This window comes from Xenia sp. Carnegie-2017, unplaced genomic scaffold (genome assembly GCF_021976095.1).
Source record: "Xenia sp. Carnegie-2017 unplaced genomic scaffold, XeniaSp_v1 HiC_scaffold_6, whole genome shotgun sequence".
Taxonomy (NCBI): Eukaryota; Metazoa; Cnidaria; class Anthozoa; order Malacalcyonacea; family Xeniidae; genus Xenia; species Xenia sp. Carnegie-2017.
In genome coordinates, this window is record NW_025813526.1 from 7,293,467 (window position 1) to 7,313,075 (window position 19,609).

The 19,609-nt window shown below is 27.8% G+C and overlaps 1 long non-coding RNA gene across 1 annotated transcript; it reads left to right on the top strand.

Annotated features, from left to right (window-relative positions):
• The first annotated feature begins 2,754 nt into the window (after positions 1 to 2,754).
• LOC124458089 lies at positions 2,755 to 3,411 on the top strand. Its single transcript, XR_006953000.1, has 2 exons — positions 2,755 to 2,807; positions 3,028 to 3,411. It is a non-coding gene; the product is annotated as an uncharacterized LOC124458089 (long non-coding RNA).
• The last annotated feature ends 16,198 nt before the right edge of the window (positions 3,412 to 19,609 follow it).

Genomic DNA, 19,609 nt, shown 5'->3' on the forward strand with positions numbered 1-19,609 from the left:
CGTTCCGATACGTTTAATGCATGCCGTCACAGGGGCGGATTTAAGTGTCATCAAATCCATCACGCGACGAACGTATGAAATGGTGATTAATTATTCATGCAACATACTAAAATTAATAAATAATTAAGTCAACTATCACATATCGTAAGCCAAACGAAAGCATAACAATCAGAATTAATTAATGGCCTGAGTGTACAGCCGTTTTTTAAGGAAAGCTATATAATTAGCCTCGAATATGATCTCAAGCCCACAGATCCATCAAATAGTCAAATCTTAGTCTTCTCATTGGTCTATTGCCATGGAAACTTGCAGTTTTGATGTATCTGTGGGGAGGCCTAATGGATTGACGACTTTCAAGGGCTCTAACAATCATATTTTATGTTATCGACTAGAATTTTTACTTTGTTATTTTACGCTATTTGATACTTTGACTGATTCACAGCAGGGGGTCATTTATTTTGAAGGTCTTATCTTTCGCTACATCGCAAAAATTGCAATCACGCTTTGTTTAAAAAAGTTTCAGTTGTATCTGATATGGATTACGGTGTTCTTCAAGCTGCCTTTGCGGCAGATGATTGTAAAATTTTGGCAGGTTTTTATGTTGATCTTGCCAGGCAACTAAATGAGCAAGATGAGATATCGCTTGAGCAACTATTGGGTGCCATAAGTAGCTCGTCAAACAGCATTAGCAGAAATTATTGCGCGGAAACTTATATTCCTTTGGCTGTTTGAAATCAAAAGGAAAAATCGTGCATAGCTTTGAGGTAAACTATATATTTTGTACAATTTTTCTCATATTTCACTAACAATATGTAAGAATGTAAATATGCATACAAATGGTATTGATGACTTGCCTTGTTTACGTTCGCACGGTTTGCTGGCAGGCAGATAAATCTCAAGGGAAGTTAAGCATTTTTGCTTAATTGTGCTGTGTTTCCAAAACGAAAGCACTATACAAAGTCTGCTTGCTATAGGTTGCCAGCAAAACGTCTGGTTGTATATCACAGGTCACTTGTGTTGTCTAAATCTCATCAACCTTTCAACTTGCTGATTTTTGTGGTTTTAGACTCGCATTTTAAAAACTTTATGAATGTACAGTGAGATAAACTTGTCAAATTTTCAGTTCAACCTGCTTGTTGATTATTCCTTGATTCTTTATAATTCTACTATTAACAATCCTATTTGAATTACTTATATTCATTCCCTGCTTATAGTTGTCAGCACTATTACACATTTCATATAGAGGATGTAGATTTTGTCAATATAAAAACATAAAGTAAATATCATATTTACGCGAGATTTTATTGTCAGTTAGCTATTTTATTACTCAATAAAACTAAATAAGATTATAACATGATTATATAATACATTTATCAAATAATGTCATATATAGAACATTTTGGAACCAAACCCAAAAATTCTTTCATCATCAGCTTCATGTATTTTCTTAGATCAGAAGCTTCAGGGAATTGCTTGTACAGTTCCGTGTCTTTGTCTCTGCTTGGTGATGATAGATTGGTTCCAACTTTAAGAATCTTAACCTCACTTGAGCTTTTCCTGAATGCTCATTTTTACTGTGAGCATCCCTGCTTTTTGTCTGCCATTGAAGAGCATCCTGATTTTTTTAAGGGAAGTATAAAAAATCTTTTACCTTTATCTGTCTCTGTTGAGTCCTTAGATACCGGTGCTAGTAAGGAAAATTTAGTGAAGAAAGAGGCTGTTTTTAATTGCAATGATGGTAAATGGTCATCATTTCTTTGTATTTTGAGTCTGTCTTCAGTTTTGAAAAGATGTATTGTTACATATTATCCGGATTGTGGACAACACAGGCTCAAACTTTTATTTAATCGTGTTATTCAACCCCGCTTGCATACTACTAGGGTTGAAAAAGAAATTCATATTCTATTCTGCCATGAAGGTGACATAAGAACTGGAGAATCATTTCAGCCTAACCATTTTGTCCCTCTTCTTTTCATGCAAGTGCACACAAGCGAAAGTCTGCTGACATTACACAAGCCACAACGTCAGCAAAAAAACGTAAGGTGCCTTCCTTATTTTCCAAGAAGGTGGCAAAATTTCCTTCTGGTAATATTCCAATTATTTCTAACTTTTTACTGCATCAGAAAAACAGCCATCCAAGTTATTTGAAAAAAAGCCCAATGAAACTTTTTCTTCTGCCAAACAAGTTCCTTCTTATATCACGTTGAAACAACCAATTAAGTCCTCCGCTAGTCAATCTTGTCCAGAAAAGAAGTATCATTCTGTGCATAATTTTGATGTTGCAACTTACCAGGATAAAGTTAAAGGCTTAGATACTTCTGGTGTTCTTCAATTGATTAAAAATGTTTTCAGGCCTGATGAGAATTTTTCCTTTCCTAAGACCGGTGGTAGGAGCTTTAGATATGACTGGCTAAAAAAATATGACTGGCTATGCTACTCCCCATCAAAAGATGGTGCATTTTGTTTGTCATGCGTGCTTTTGGTCATCGCTTCCCTGGTAAAGCTTCTAAGATTACAAATTTGTTTTCTAAACCGGTTTCACGCTGGAATGATGCTGCATTTACTTTTAAACGCCATGATGAAGGAGAAGTGGGTTGCATGCCCAAACAAATCCAATTTTATTTGCCTTACGTGCTCAAATGTCAGGGTCTGCGCAACCAATAGAGCTCATGTTAGAAAGAAATCTTAAAAAGGAAATCGATCAGAACAAATGTAAGCTGTCTTCTATTGCTGATTGCATTCTTTTTTGTGGTTGTTTAGGTTTGCCTTTGCGTGGCCACCGTGATGATGCTAAATATCATCCAGAGGTTGGTCAGTATTCTACTGGGGTGTTGGAAATTTTGTGGAGACACTAAATTTTAAAGTTCGTTCAGGGATGGTGTTTTAGGGATCACTTAACATCTTGTGGGAAAAATAGAAGTTACATCTCTAAGACCAGCCAGAATAAAATGATCAAGTGCTTTGGAGAGGTTATTACTGAACAGATTGTCAACGACATTAAGGTTAATAGGTTCTTTTCTATTATAGCTGATGAGGCTGCAGATTCTTCCCATAGAGAGCAAATGGCTCTAATTTTACGTTTTATTGATAAGAATATGGACATAAGAGAGGAGTTCATTGCCTTTCTTCAATGTAAGTGGGGATTGAGTGGAGAGAACCTTGCTAAATTAATTCTAGATAAACTTAAAGACCTTGGCTTGCCAATTGAAGACTGTCGCGGACAAGGTTATGATGGTGCGGGTGCTGTTGCAGGTTGTGTTAAAGGTTTGGCTGCCCAAATTTTGAAGCTCAACTCGAAAGCATTATATACCCACTGTTATAGTCATAGGCTTAATTTGTCAGTTTGTGATTCTTTGTCAGATATTGAGGTTAAGAAAGTACTTAACAAAATAAAAGATGTGACAAATTTTATCAATATTTCTCAAACACGCAATATACCGTTTGAGGAGACTGTACGCAATAGTTTAGAAACGGACTCAAAAAAGACTAGATTGCCAGATGTTTGTAGAACCAGATGGGTAGAACGAGTTAAAGGTTTAGACACTTTCGAAGAATTGTTTGTTCAAATTTTGACACACTGGATAACATGGCAAAAGGTGGCAGTCCCTCTCGCTGCTGATGCATCCTCTTTGCTTGAAGGTCTTTCTGAGTTTCATTTTATCGCCCTCTTGGTTATTACCAGAAATGTTTTGATCTAACGCTTCCTGTTACTCAGCTTTTGCAAGGAAAGAGTATTGATGTTATGGACGGGATTGAGTTGATCTCTTCTTTGAAAAGCAGTGTTGCACATGTGAGGAATTCTATTGATTCATATCATGATCAATGGTACGACATTGCTTTGACGTTAGCGGCAAAGGTTGGGGTAGAAGAATGTAAACGTAGGACAATTGGAAGGCAAACTACAAGGCCTAACGCTCCTTATCGTTCTATCTCGAGTATTACAAACGAATCTATACGATTCCTTTAATTGACCATCTTCTCTCGTCTTTGGATGCGCGATTTGACACGGAAAGTGTAAATGTTTATCAAGGACTAAGTATTGTTCCAACAAAAATGTTTTCTCTTATAAAAAATGGGATTGACTGGAGACATAAATTTAAGATTGTTTCAAAATTTTATGTTGCTGATTTACCCAATCAGTTAGGTTTAGATGCAGAGTTGTTATTATGGCAATCCTTCTGGGAACATCGTAAAGGTCCTTATCCATGTAATGTAGCTACAACTTTAAAAGCTATAAATTTTGATGGTTTTCAAAACATAAAGGTCATACTTCAAATATTAGGAACCCTTCCCATAACTTCATGCGAATGTGAACGTTCGATTTCAGCGCTGCGAATTCTTAAAGATTATAAGCGGAGTACTATGGTTGAGGAACGGTTAAATGGTCTTGCTCTAATGAAAATTCATCAGGAAATTCTTCCAGATGTGCAACGCGTAATTGATAAATTTTCTGTTGGCAACACTAGATTTAAATTTAATTGAAATCATGAGAATTTTTTAAATTTTGTCTTTCTACATCTAAATTCTTTTTTAGTTTATAGATAAAATTGTTGATGTACCTATGTATAAAGGACATGCATTTAATTCTATGCAATAACCAGATTGCTGGCTTCGGCTCTTTAAAGGGCTGTCCATGTCGGATGATGCTTTGAAATTTGGGGCATCATCCTAGGCATGCGGAAGAGCTCTGATATTGGGTGAAACAGTCTGTCATCATCTGATTAAAGGGAATTCATCTTAGTTTTCGCAATTTTATGATCGCTAAAGTTTTATAAATCGCTGCATAAGATACAACGTATGATGTCATCTATGAGGTCATATTTGAGGCCACATATGACGTCATAAATTTTTGACTAACATATGAAAAATCCTAGATCCGCCCCTGTGCCGTCAGGTAACTTAACACCTTTTAGTCGATGTATATAGTCAGCAAATAAAATATAATCTGCCAGTTGCCTGAAGATCGCCCTACGACGTGAAACTCCGAGTAGCGACAGCAAATAATAGTTCATTTTATTTTAGTTCATTTTATCTTACGCTCTTCTAATATATAGAATATTGAGCGCTCTTTTATCCAGGATTATTATCCGTAAAATATTCGCTCCTTCTGAAGTTGAGCGCTGTTATAAACCTGAAAACTCGAGGACAATTATGCAACAGATTAATTTTAACTATTCGCTGAAAAACATTGGCCTACCAGCTAAAGACAGTTATCTCAGAAACCTCATCACCAAAACCCACGACTTTGTACAACGCATGAGATGGAAAGCCCACTTCTTTCTCCGCCACACTGACGACGCCATTCGCACACAAAGACCGCACACTTATGGCTTAAAGACAAAACGAAATCAACCATCAGCTCCATCCTTAAAACCTTTTGAAGACGACGTTTCTTAGTTAATCGAAAACATCGAGTTCCGCAACATCCACAACGATTTTCTAAAATCATTACACAAAAACATGAACAAAATCAACGCATCAAACAACGTCTTCATCTTCGCCGACAAAACAACAAACATCTATGAAATGGACGCCTCAAATTACAACAAACTACTAACAGAGAATGTGACAAAGACATACAAACACACGCAGGAAGATACTGTAGAAGAAATAAATTCCGAACTAAAACTAATCGCTGACAAACTAGAAATCGCCGACAGAATAAACACCAGGAACCATACTCCAGCATTCATATCTTTAAAGGACCACAAACCAGACTTTGAAAACAACCCCAAATGCCACCTTATCAACCCCGCAAAAAGCCACCTCGGAAAAGTCAGCAAATTTATCCTAGACAACATCAACAACGTAATACGAAACGAACTAAAACTAAACCAATGGCGCAACACAACAGATGCTATCACTTGGTTTAAATCCATCACCGAAAAACAAAGAAAATCATTCATATCATTTGACATAGTTGATTTTACCCTTCGCCCTTCGATCACCGAACACCTACTGGACAAATGCCTAGCGTGGGCGAAACAATACACAACAATCACAAAAAAAGACCACACCATTATAAAACACGCAAGAAAATCACTTCTTTTCCACCAAAACAAATCATTGTCCAAACGCAACGCTACCAACACGTTTGATGTAACCATGAGTAGTTAACTAATATATATATATATATATCATCGCAGGCTCAAGCTTTTTTATTATAAAATGTATTATGTCTAAAAGTAGTCATAATACATTTTATAATAAAAAAACCGGGGGGATCGTTTTTGAGGCAGTCAGCGGTAGTAAACAAAAAAATAGAGAAGGTGAGCCTGTGATAATATACATATATATATTAGAAAAGTGAATAAGAGTAATACAAAAAATATAACAAAGAAGATTTCATAAAAAAAAGATATATTGAAAAGAACAATAAAAAATAATTACATTGATGAAAGTCCAAAGTCCAATTTTTAAAAAATGATAATATGGAAAGTCCAAAGTCCAATTTACTGAAGATACAAATTTTCTTGCCTCAATGCTTCATCCACAATAAAGAATCGCTAAAATGAATCAACCTTTTCACCAAATTCTTCATCCCAATACCAGTTAAGCCAATCTTCTATTTGTAAACAAAGACATGGATAAAAACGTGACCCAACTCGTATGTTACACATTCTAATATTTAAAAAATTTTTTTCTAAAAAAATGATGTTAAACACGTAAGTGTCATAATATTAATAAATAATAAAAATTAAAATATGCTTACCAAAAAAGTGGAGATAAAATTAATCAAAAACACCAATATTAACAGGCTGAACTAAAGATGTTGGTGCTTTATGAAGACAGAGGATAAATCCAATATGAAGAAGACCTGTTATGAAGATGTATTGACCATCATATTTCCAAAAAAATTTCAGATCTTGAATAATTGAATTAATTCTACTTTTGAAAGACATCTTCTCTCTTTGAGCGACTGAATATTTATGATACAAGTAGATATAGAAAAAAGTATAAATATAGAGAAAATTGTAAAAAAATGAAATTTATTGTAAAAAGTTGAAAAAAATTGAAAAAAAAAATTTAAAAATGTTAAAAAATGAAAAAAATGTAAAAAATTTCAAAATAGTTTTAATCAAGAAAAAGCAATTTATTACATGTTTTTTACAATTTAAAATGTTATAATAAAAAAAATTTTTTAAAGTAAACCACTAGGTTCACCAAATGGTCGTTGTTTTTCCTCTTTTTTAATAAATGAACCAATGGGCACACCACCAAATCTTGATTGACAAGATGCACCAAATGCTAATGGTTTTCCTCCTTACTAGGTAAATCAAATGTTTTTTTACCTTCACCAAATGCTTCTGGTTTTTCTTTTTTACTAAGTAAATTAAATGTTTTTTGAGCACTAGATTTACCAAATAAACCAGTTGGTTCACCAGATGTTATTTTAAAGATAAAACATTTTTATCTTTTTTTTCTAAATCATTAATTTTATCAACTAATTTGTAAGAATGTAAAAAATGTTCTTTTTCCATTTTTGTTATCACATTATTTATTTCTTTTATTTCTTTTTGCAGTAAAATATTTGTTGTTTTTATAAATGAAGATATTTCTTGTAGTCTTGTTTTTATATCACTATTTTCATTCATTTTTTCTTTTTTTTTGTATTTTCTTTCTGTAATATAACGAAAGTTTGATTAAAAATGAATATATTCAGATTTGAGTTTTGTTAATAACATATCTTACCGTTCTATATTTTCTCTCTTTATGAATAAAATTAACTTCTTTTTCAATTTTTTTTTGTAATTCTTTCTTTTCTTTACAGCAAGTATATGTATGATGAAAAATACAATCTGATAGATATACAGGTAATGACGCGTTATTTAAAAGCTTTTGAGATCTTTGACATTTTTTACAATAAAAACAATATTTATAAAATAATTTTTTATATCTTTCATTTTCAAGAAAATTATCACTTTTATTTTCAAGAAAATAATCACTTTTATTTTGTTCCATTCAAAAATTCAAATTTCTTAAAAAGCAATAATGTTTTTTCTTTTTAACATTTCTTTTTTTTTCTTTTTTTTTCTTCTTTTCTTCTTTTATTGATTGAATTTCTTCTTAATTTTTTTAATTTTGTCTTTGTTTTTAATGCAATATTTATTTTTTGTATTCTTTATCATAAATATAAATAATTAATTTATCTTTTATAAAATATTTTTTAAATTTTCTTCTTTTTATTATAATATTGTTTTTTTTTTCTTCTTTAATTTTTTGTTTTTTTTTTTTTCTTCTTCTTCTTTAAAATTAATTTCTTCCTCAATTTTTTTATTTCTTCTTTTCTTTACAGCAAACATATAAATGATAATACAACAATGAATTTATAAAGAAATAATATTTGTAATCATGACATTTACAATAATAACAATATTTTAAAATACTTTTGTATATTTTGATGTATTGATTTGAAGTGTTTTTTTCTCTTTTAAAAAAATTTACATGAGGTTTTAAATAGGGATTTTTTCATTTTTATTTCTTTAAGTTCTTTGTTGTATATTCTTTTATTTTTTTTCCTTTTTTATTTTTCTTCTTCGATATATTTAATTTCTTCTTCAACTTTTTTCTTTAATTCTTCATTTTCTTTACAACAAAATTCTGCATGATACTTGATAGCATCTTCATTTGATAATGGTGTATGACCAAACCAAATTAACTTAATTTTCTGACTTCGACACGATGAACAAGAAAAACAATATTTATAATGTAATTTATTGTATAGTTTATAGATGTGTTCATATCCCATATCTATTTTTGATTTTAAAATTTTACACTGCAGACTTTATATAGTTTTGTAATAATATAAAGTGTTTTTTTCTTTTTTCCATTTTTTAAATTCTTTTTTGAATTCTTTTTTACTTATTTTCTTTTCGTATTCAATATGATTTATATGGTTAATAATAAATTTATTAAAAGAGAATTCACTAACATATTTATAATTATTTGGTAAAAAATAGATATATATATACGTTTACTACAATTAAATTCAGTTAATAATTCATAAATTTTACCTATTTCATTTTTACCCATATTATTTTATATATAAGTGTGTTCTTTTTGCTGTTTCTCTTAACTCTATTGATATAATATGGAAAAAAATTTAGAACGAGAACAAACATATCTTTCTGAATGGTAAAGAACATCCGAAAAAAAAGGAAAGGCTTTTTAAAAGGTATGATTGTTTGTAATGAGAAATTGACTTCTTCCATTCATGATTATATTCGGATTATTAGATATATTTTGAAGAGTGAACAATTGTACAACGATTTAAGAAATACTCAATGGTATAATGAAGAAAAAAAACGAAGAAGTGGTTTTCGACTAAAATAAATATGAAGATAATGAACACGGTTGTTTTTAAAGAAAAACGTAGATAACGAAGTATTTATTTACTTGCTTGGTTGTTGTTATAAACATTTGTTGTGAAATTTACTATTCAATTATATCAATAGTATCGTTGCATGAAGTTTAGGTTTGTATATTGTATATAAAGATATCAATGGCATCTATCCCTCCTGAAAGCTTGGAAAGAATAAATAAAGCTTACAAGGAAAATGAAAGAGAGAGAACAAAATTTTTAAAAGAAGTGGTGTTAGAAAATGAAGTTACTCTATGTTCATTAATTTATGGATATATCGATTTGTTAAACGATTTGTTAGTTTCATCTGATTTATATAATTATTTAAAAGAATGGCGTTGAGAGGATTTAAAATTCTCTAATATTGTTGGAAGTTATTCTCAAATGTATGTGAATACACTAAAGAAAAATGAAAAAAATCAAATTTATCTTCCTTTTGACTTTTCTGATACCACGTATAAAGATCAACGAACAAATGAAGACATGAACAAAAGTGGATGAGAACTTTTACTTGTAGACAGTGTTTAAGAAACGAATATTTTATAAATTTACCATAAAATGATGAACAATATGATTATTTTAAAATATGTATGCAATCTATAGACGATACTGGTATATATAAAGAGAACGTTTGGATTTGTAAAAAAAAAGACATGGTTTAAATACAGTGAAGGAATTATTAGAGAAGATAAAAATATTTTAAATATGGATAATGGAGAGAGTTTTGTACGGGATATAAATAGATTTTTTGATTTATCTCGTGAGACTAATCAATACATTTTTGGTGAATATTTTAAAGCTCTTAAAGAAGGAGAAAAAGATAAAAAATTATAGCTGAAATATCGTTTGATAATTATAGGAATCAAGTTAGAATCACAAATTACATGTTGGAAAAAATATCACAGAACAAAAGATAAAGGATTTAGAAGAAAGACTTCGAATTGCTGAAGAAAAGAACAAAGAATTTGTAGACAGAGGAGAAACATTATTTAAAAATAATGAAGAAATGAAAATAGTAAATAAATCTTTATGTGAAAAAAAATGAATTGATTGATATAAATAAAACATAGCTGAAAAACTTCAAGAAAAAGATGACGTCCTAGTAGTTGATTAATACATATATATACTCATAACTGTATTAAGAAGAAAATTTTATTATAATTTTTTATTTTAGATGTGTGATGTTAATGAAAGTTTTACGTTTTTTGCATTAAAAAATTTATGTAAAGATATTCAAAATGAAAATAAAATTTTAAGAAAAAAATTGCACAAAACTATTAACATGATGCAGAAAAATGTAAAAGGGTTCAACAAATTCATTTATTAGTCTCAAGAGAAAAAAATTAGAAAAAGAATATGATCATTTTCATCATGAATTTATTTGGAAAAATTTTCCTTATGAACATTTTATAACTATCGATTCAATTGATGATGGATGTGAATAAACAACAATTTTATAGGGAATATATTTTATTTTTTTTGAGTACAATTGAGGAAAAATCTCAAGAAGTGGATGCTTTAAAATTAGATGTTGAAAAACTGAATGTAGAGATTGAAGCTCTTATCCACAAGATTAAAGAGCGAGATATTATCATAAAAGAGCAAGATATTATCATAAAAGAAAAATAAAATAAAATTATAGAGTTAGAGAAATTGATAGAAGAAGAAAGAAAAAATTATTGTATGAAAATGGAAAATAGTCATGATGATTGTCATACTATTTATAATTATTTATTGGTTATATTATGTATTATTTTTATTATTTTAATTTATGTTTGGGTGTTTATATGAAGAACAATAAGAAGAATAAGAACGGAGAAATGGATGATTCCTACATTTGTATTTTACTTATAACTGGTTGTATTTTTCTTAAATTGAACGAAATACATTCAACGAAAGTGGAATTTTTTAATACCAGGATAAGATATTGGAAGAAAATATCAAGGAATTAAAGATTTTATTTGATGGACGTACTTGTAGATGAAATGATTATAACATTTCTTGTGACATATTAGAGAAATTGATAGAAAAAGAAAAAAATTATTGAATGAAAATGGAGAATAATCATGATGACGACGCTGTTGATGTTATTTTTAATTGTTTTTTGTTTATACTTTTTATTATTTTTATTATTTTTTTGTTTGTGTGTTTATATAAAGAGCAATAAGAGCAATAAGAATGGAGAAATGGCTGAAGTAAAGGAAAATGAAAAGGTGAAATATATTGACTTTACTTCATTATATCCATGTTAGAAGAAAACATCAAGGAAGTAAAGATTTTATTTGATGGAATTCCTCGTAGATGAAATGATTATAACATTTCTTGTGACATTATTAGTTTTTTCATTAATTTTTTCGTGGTATATTTGTTATCACTGTTATATTATTGAAGAGGGATTTATGAAAAATATAAAATGCCAAGAAAAGAAAATTCACGAGATACAGGAATTTATAAAAAATACGTATTTGTTAGAAGAAGGAACTATCTGTATTGGAGGTGATGATGAATGGGAATAAGTTAATTCATTGTTATTTTAATGGAATTCATTTGTTTGAATTAGACGAAAAAATTTTTAAAAAAATTTTTTCTAAAAATTATATTGTTGACTTTTTATCAAAGAATAACGCGTTTAGAATTACAGATCAAAAAAAAATTATAATTTTATTTTAAAATATAAATTATATCTCAGAGACTATAATAATATTTACATAAACGAACAAAAATATATAGAAAAAAATATTGGTAAAGAATTATATTTTTTTAAGGGACCATTTATTAATATAACAAAAATGGAATGGGACTAATGAAAAACATTTGTTGATAATTTTGTAAATAAAATTTGTTGATTTTTTTGTAAAAAATAAAAAATTGTTGGTTTTTTGTGGGTTATATATTCATCTTATTTTTCATGTTTTGTATTATTTGATTTCATATACTTTCAAACAACACATCGGTATAAGTTTTTAAGAAAAGATAAAACAAATGGCTCAAGAGTTTGCTATTTACAAAAGAACCTTTAGAGATTTGGTAACAGTTTTACATAGTTATACTAATGGAAAAGCAATTCTTGGAAATAAAGTATGCAGTTTTAATCGTTTTAGCAAAGTATGTTTTTTTTCAAAATCTGTTTACTCTTCATACAATAATGGGTTGTGTTGCAAAGACGAATTGCAAATTAATTTGCAGGCATGTGAAAAATTAGCAAGCGTGTTGAATAAAATTGCTAATAAAGATGAAGGTAAATATTTGTATGAAGTTTTGTTTTCATCTAACGAAAAACGTGTTATTTTGCATCGTGAATCAGGAAAATTAATTTTAAAAACACAAAAATCATCTCGTACTGTTGATGAAGTTTTAACTATTTGTGTTGATGATGATAATGATGAGTGGGATGAATGTTTCAAACCAAGCCATCTAAATGATATTTCAATGATTGATTGGATGGATGAATTTTACAAAGTGTATTTCAGAAAAGATGACAACTTAAAAACTATATCACAAAATTTGCGACAATTTATTGCATCTTGTCGTGATTTATTAAAAAGGGAAGAAGTGAAGAAAAAAACAACCAAAGGAAAGGAAGTTAAAGAAAAAAAAAAGTAAAAAAGAATTGTCGAAAACCGTACCAAGAAAAAAAAGAAAAATGAATGAAAATGTTAATGACATTGAAATTGATAATGATATTGAAGCTATTTATATGTTGGAAGAGTTTTCTAATAAATTGGATATTTTTATATATGATTGCGTTGTTTATCATAGTGAAATTATGAATGAAATTTTAGAGAAAAAAAAGGGCAAAGAAATATGATTTTGTAGAAATTTATAGAAAATATGGAAATGATGAAATTGAAAGAATATATAATGACATTTTTCTTTCAGTGCTTGATTATCACAGCCCTCCTCTTCCAACGGTTGTAAATGACGACAATGAGGAGAACGAAGAAGAAGACTAATTTAATTAATGACGATTTTATAAAAAAAGCCGCAAGATTATTTAAAGGTGAACATTTAGAAGATAATGAACAAAATATATATATTTTGTACCAAAAGAAAAAGGAAAAAATATAATCGTTTAAATATAAATATATGGAAAAAAAAGATTTGTGGAGTATTGATTTAGCTGAAATGAAAGATTTGGCAAGATATAACGCTAATTTGCGATATTTGTTATGTGTAGTTGATGCTTATTCAAGATATGAATTTGTCCGTTTATTACAAAATAAATCTAGTAAAAATGTTATATAAAAATTTGAAGATATTTTACTGAAAGAAAATGAGTTTCCTAAAAAGTAGTATCGGACGAGGAAGTGAATTTCAAGGGATTCGAAAAGAATTGTCAAAAAAGTATAATTTTACAATTTATAATACCTATATTCGTGAAATTAAAGCTACTCATGCTGAAAGATTTATACCAACAATAAAACAGATGATTAGAAGAACTATTGCTTGTTGCAAACGAGAAGCGAAAAAAAAATTTTTAATTATAAAAAATACTTACATTTAATTGTGGAAAGATATAACGAATCTCCTCATTGTGAATTACTTTCCGATAATCTTTCAACATATGATGTCTATTTAGGTGGAAAAAAAATAAATTACATCAAAAGACTGTCTAATTATTTTAAACAAAAAACGGGATAAAAAATTAAATATATTTAAAAAAATGATAAAGCGCAAATTTCAAGAATTAAAAATAATATTTTTGAAAAGGAAAGTTTAAGACAGTAGGTTAATGAGATTTTTTATATAAATAAAGTTTTGTTGACAGATCCTGTTACTTATAAGCTTTGTGATAACAACAGTGAGGAAATTGAAGGGAAGTTTTATGGTGAAGAATTAAAAAAGGTTTAAAAAATGAAAAATATTACATTAATTAGTAATGTTAATAATAAAAATGGTGAGAAAAATTATATTAATCATATTACCACAACATTACCAGGTCAAATTATGCAATAAATAATAAAAAATACATATCTGTGTTAAATGTTTTTTATCCAAAAACAGCAAAAAATATTAATGAAGATGAATGCTGGTGTGATTTGGAATTAAAATTTTCAAAATACTTTATTCAAACGGATGATACCACTAAAAATATAGATAAAAGTTTATATCCAACTTTGAAGTTTAATTTACCAAGAATTAAAATACCATCTGGAATATACAACAATAAAAAAGTTTTAACGCTTTTAAATGATTATTTAAACGATTTTAATGTTTTTTTTTAATAATAAAAATGGAAAAAATAATATAATTTTAACAAATGAATATACTTGTTACTATGGTCAAGGGAAAGAATCTTATATCAAAAATGGAAAAAAATATGATTTTAAAAATTATATTTGGACACGTCCCGTAATGAACAAAATAGAATATATTGATTATGCTACAGGAAATAATACCTTGGAATTTAAATTGACTTTTTCAAAAAAATTAAGTTTTATCTTGGGGTTGAATAAAGAAAAAATAAAATATACATTTGATTCTGGTTTGATTCTAGCGAACGTAAATTTTTAAAAAAAATTAAAATATTTCATTGTCCATATCTTCCTGATGAGACAATTGCGATAAATAAAATGTTTATATATTGTGATAAAATTTATAGTGAAATTGTTGGTGATTCAAGAAATGAATTGTTATGTATTGTCCCTTTACATTATGCATATGAAAGTGGAGACGATTTGTTTGTGTACAACCCTCCAACTATAAAAAAACAATTAATTTCTTCATTTAATAAAGATTTAACTATAAAAGTGTTGGATCATCAGGGCAACTATATACCGTTTGATTCTGGAAATATAACGTTGAAATGCCAAATTGATTGAAAAAAATGGAAATTAAGTTACATCCTATTAAAATACCTAATCATAATTATGCTTTATCTCGAATTTTTTTGGCCAGATATAGATATATTATATCCATTTATTTATCAGGATTTAGTAAAAATAATAAAACTTTATATCGAATAAAGAGTTTAAAACCACAAAATTTCAAAGAAGGAGGATTTAAATTAAATATCTATTCAGTTATTCAATATGATTTTTTTACTAATACAAGAGGAAATGTACAAAAAATACCAGATCTTGGTGATTTAACTAATGTGAAAAATTGTATACCAGATTGTATAAAAAATACTGATAAGAAGTCGAATAATATTAATTTTTTTTTTATTAATGCATAAAAAATTTTTCTTACATTTAAATGGAGGGTTAGCTAAATTAGATGCTGTTGCTAATTTTAATTTGCAATCAATGGAATAATGGAATATGAAAAAGCTCCTTTGATTCTGTTTTCAAAATATATATGATTTGAATTGGAGTATGATGATTTAGATAATAACTATATCACCGACGAAGAACTAGATATATTTCTGGACTTAAAATTTGAAGAAAAAGATGAATGAAGAAAGAAAAATTAATTTGTATATATATTATGAACATGTATTAGAGGGTAATGGAATGAAATATTGTAATCCACATTTTAATTATATAAAATATAAATCTAATTCTATCACTGAAAAAAAAGGAATTTGTCCACCTACGGGCTTAACAGATGTCACACTTAATAATTTATTAAAAAAACAATTATCAGAATATACTGTAAAAGAGAAAGAAAAGGAAAATAAAAAAGATTTTCCAAAGAGAAAAATAAAAAGAATGGATGATGTTTTATTGAATTTTTTACAGAAATAAGTTGAATTTCTTGTAAATAATATATATTTATAAGCTATTAAAAAATTATCATTTCATTTTATATCGTTTGTTGGTTGTGTGAACTTCTAACTAACAAAAATAATAAAAAAATGGCAAGCGTTAGTGAAAATGAAATTGATAAAAACGATCATGTTGTAAGCAGTAATTTAAATTTATTTCAACCAGTTCCTCGAAATCACACATTTTTAGAATTTAGACCTATTTATTTAAATCCCGAACCTGACGAACCTTATGCAAAAAAATTCGAATGTATAATGTCGAAATCCGAATATGGCTTGATGAGAACTGATGACTTCGATATGAGTGCTAGAACAAAATTAATGGCTGACAGAACTTTATTTATTAATTTAAACATATGCGTTAATCCAAGACCTCTAACTAACATGTGGTGTAATATAAATTTATATATTTATGATGTTTTAGTAAATAACATTACTAATCAGTATAATTGAATTTCATATTTAAAAAATATTTTATAAACCCCATATGAATCACGTGGCGATTTAGGCGCTGTGAATCTAGATATATTGGATGGAAGTGGAAAAATGGATGCAGTAAATAAAATTGCGTCAAATACGACTACAAAAGAGGAAGCTGATTTAAATGGAAAAACTACACGAGTAAAGCTTATAAATAATAAGAGTTGCAAAACTATAGATCAACTTGATATGACTTTGATAAATGGATATGTTAAAACAACATGGAGAACATCAGCTAGTGATTTGAAATTTCAATTTGCAAGAGCAGAAAAAACAAATTATTTGATGGGTTTAGCTGGTGATAATCCTCAAAATTACGATATTCATCTTAAAGATTTTAAGATAAATACTAGAATGTTTAAACCAAATGAACAATTGAGTAGAGTATAGCTAAATTATACTTTTTTGACAATAATAAACTGATACAAGAAAATAAATAGTGTCATTATTTTGTAAATAATATGAGAGTTGTTACAAAAATTCTTCCTATTGTATTCCAAGCAATCAACTGTTATGATGTATTCACAGGGAGTTTACCATTAAGAGTTTTTATAGTTTTTCAAAAAACAACAAGATTTAATGGTTCATATCAACTCAATTGTCACTTATATAGATTATTGAATTTCCGTTATTGCTGTGCACGTACTAATCGTGCAGTAACACATGAGTATCGCGGACGAAAAGAAGCATATTGGAATTTAAAGAAAATTTTAAATAAAAAAAATGAAAAAATGAATTTTGATTAACTCCCGATTTAAGTCTGAATGTGGAATTATCAAGTTTGATTTATCCCCTAATCAAGATAGTTTCACCGAAGTTTTACCGGGTCAAAATACAGGGATTTTATTTTGATATTAATTTAAAATCAGCATTAACTGAAGCACATACGATGATATTTTTTGGAGAATTTAGAAATCAAATGAATTATGGTTATAAAATTCCTATATATTTTCAATATCGATTTTGATTTTGTTATTATTGTTGTGTATTCAACATGGGAATAACAAAAAAATTATATAAATTAATGAGAAATAAAAAAATCTAAAAAGAAAAACTATAAAAGTAATTGATATTGATTTTTCATTAAAAAAACAAAATGTACGCGTTGATCCAGTAATAAATCCTAATTATTTATAATGGATGAAAAAGAAAAGGTAAATGAATGGGAAAAATATGATATGGAAAATGAAGATAATAAACAAAATGTGGAAAAAATTGTTAAAGACGAAAAGAATTTAATTAAAGAAAAAAATAAATTTGATGAAGAAAAATTTGATTCTGATGATGATGATGAATATGATTTTGATGATGATGATAATGATGATTAAAATGAAGATGATGATGACGAAGAAAATATTTTAAATGAAGAAGTTTTAAAAGCAATTGTCAAATCAGTTGAATATTCAAAACAAAAGGAAAAAAGTGAAAAAAATGACATTATTCCAAGTTTAAAACTATTTATTAATTCTAGAGTAGAAAATAAAATAAAATTAATTAAAAACAAGAATATATTTAAAAATTTGATTTTTATTTTAAAAAATATTTTGAATGATAAAATAATTCTGCATGAAGAAATGAATTCATATCATAAGAAAATGTTAGTAAGAAGTTTAAAACAAAAAAACAGTGATGATATAAAACATTTTTATGTGAAGATGTTCAAACAGGGTACTTATTAGAAGATGCTTATAACATAATTAAAATAATGGTAAATGATAGTGTTGAGAAATTTGGTCTTGTTGACACAAGTCAAATAATAAATTAATGCAGAATTGAAGAAGACGCGAGGAAGATGATTTGATTAATGGGATAACTAATAATACAAAAAGACATGAAGTAATAAAAGCATATAATATATTAAAAAAGAAAGAAAAATAAAAAGGAGAAATTTAATTTTTTGAATAAATCAGATGATTTAAGACGAGCTGAAAACGAGGACGCTGTAGAAACAGATGATATAATGGATGATGGTGATACTCTAAATAGATGGTGGGGTACTCCTTTAAAAACAATAATAACAAGGGGTTCAAAAGCACAACATCACAATTTAATTTCAAGATTTTGATAATCAGGGCATAAACAAAAAGATTTAAAATAGGGAAGAAATTTATTTTACCTACTTTGATTTAGTGAATGATTTAATATCTAATAGAAAACATTAAATCTCAAAGAACACGAATTAAGATCTATTTTACCTTAAAGTTGAAAAGGAATACCAGTTTCATATATTAAAATAATATTAAGGAGATGTATATAAATTCTGATGCAAGCAATACTAGAAGACGAACTTCACTATTACCTTTTTATCTACTCCTTCGTCACTACTATCTCAGCTTCAACATCGTCATCTACACGTACCGCCATTATTAACTCCTGATCGTCTATAATTTTAGGGAGTTATACACACCATCGTTTTTTGATTTTCTCAACGAAAATCATTGAGAAGTAAAACATTTCATATATAAAATGGATATAAATTGTATGTTGGAAAATTTTTAACAACTGATAATTTAATAAATTTAGGAATAATAATAAAATTATTAAAAAAAATTCAAGGTGTTTTCCAGCTGATTACTAACCGAAAATAATTTTAAAGAAGGTGGATGGATATGAAATACAGATACTAGCGATAAACCAGGTCAACATTGGGTAGCAGTGGAAAAATGGGAAAAATTAATACTTTTTGATAGTTTTGGATTAACTCCAGAACATTATAAAAAGAAAAGATGGAAAAAATTTGCAACTGATAAAAAAATAAAATTTTGAAATATTTTCTTATGAAAGACGTCAAAATATTAATACAACCACTTGTGGAGTTTGGTGTTTCTTTTTTTTTGTTAAAAAAATGTTTAAAAATGAATATTTTAAATGTAATTAATCATAATTCGACTTTAGAAAATGATAAAAATTGTTAAGATTATCTAAAATGTTTTTTCCAAGAATTAAAAAAGTGTATGCACGAAAATGTAAAAATGCGAGAAAAAAATACTCAAATATGTTGTAGTTATAAAAGTACATTTAAAAAATAAAATTATATTGTCGTCATTTTATCAATATCT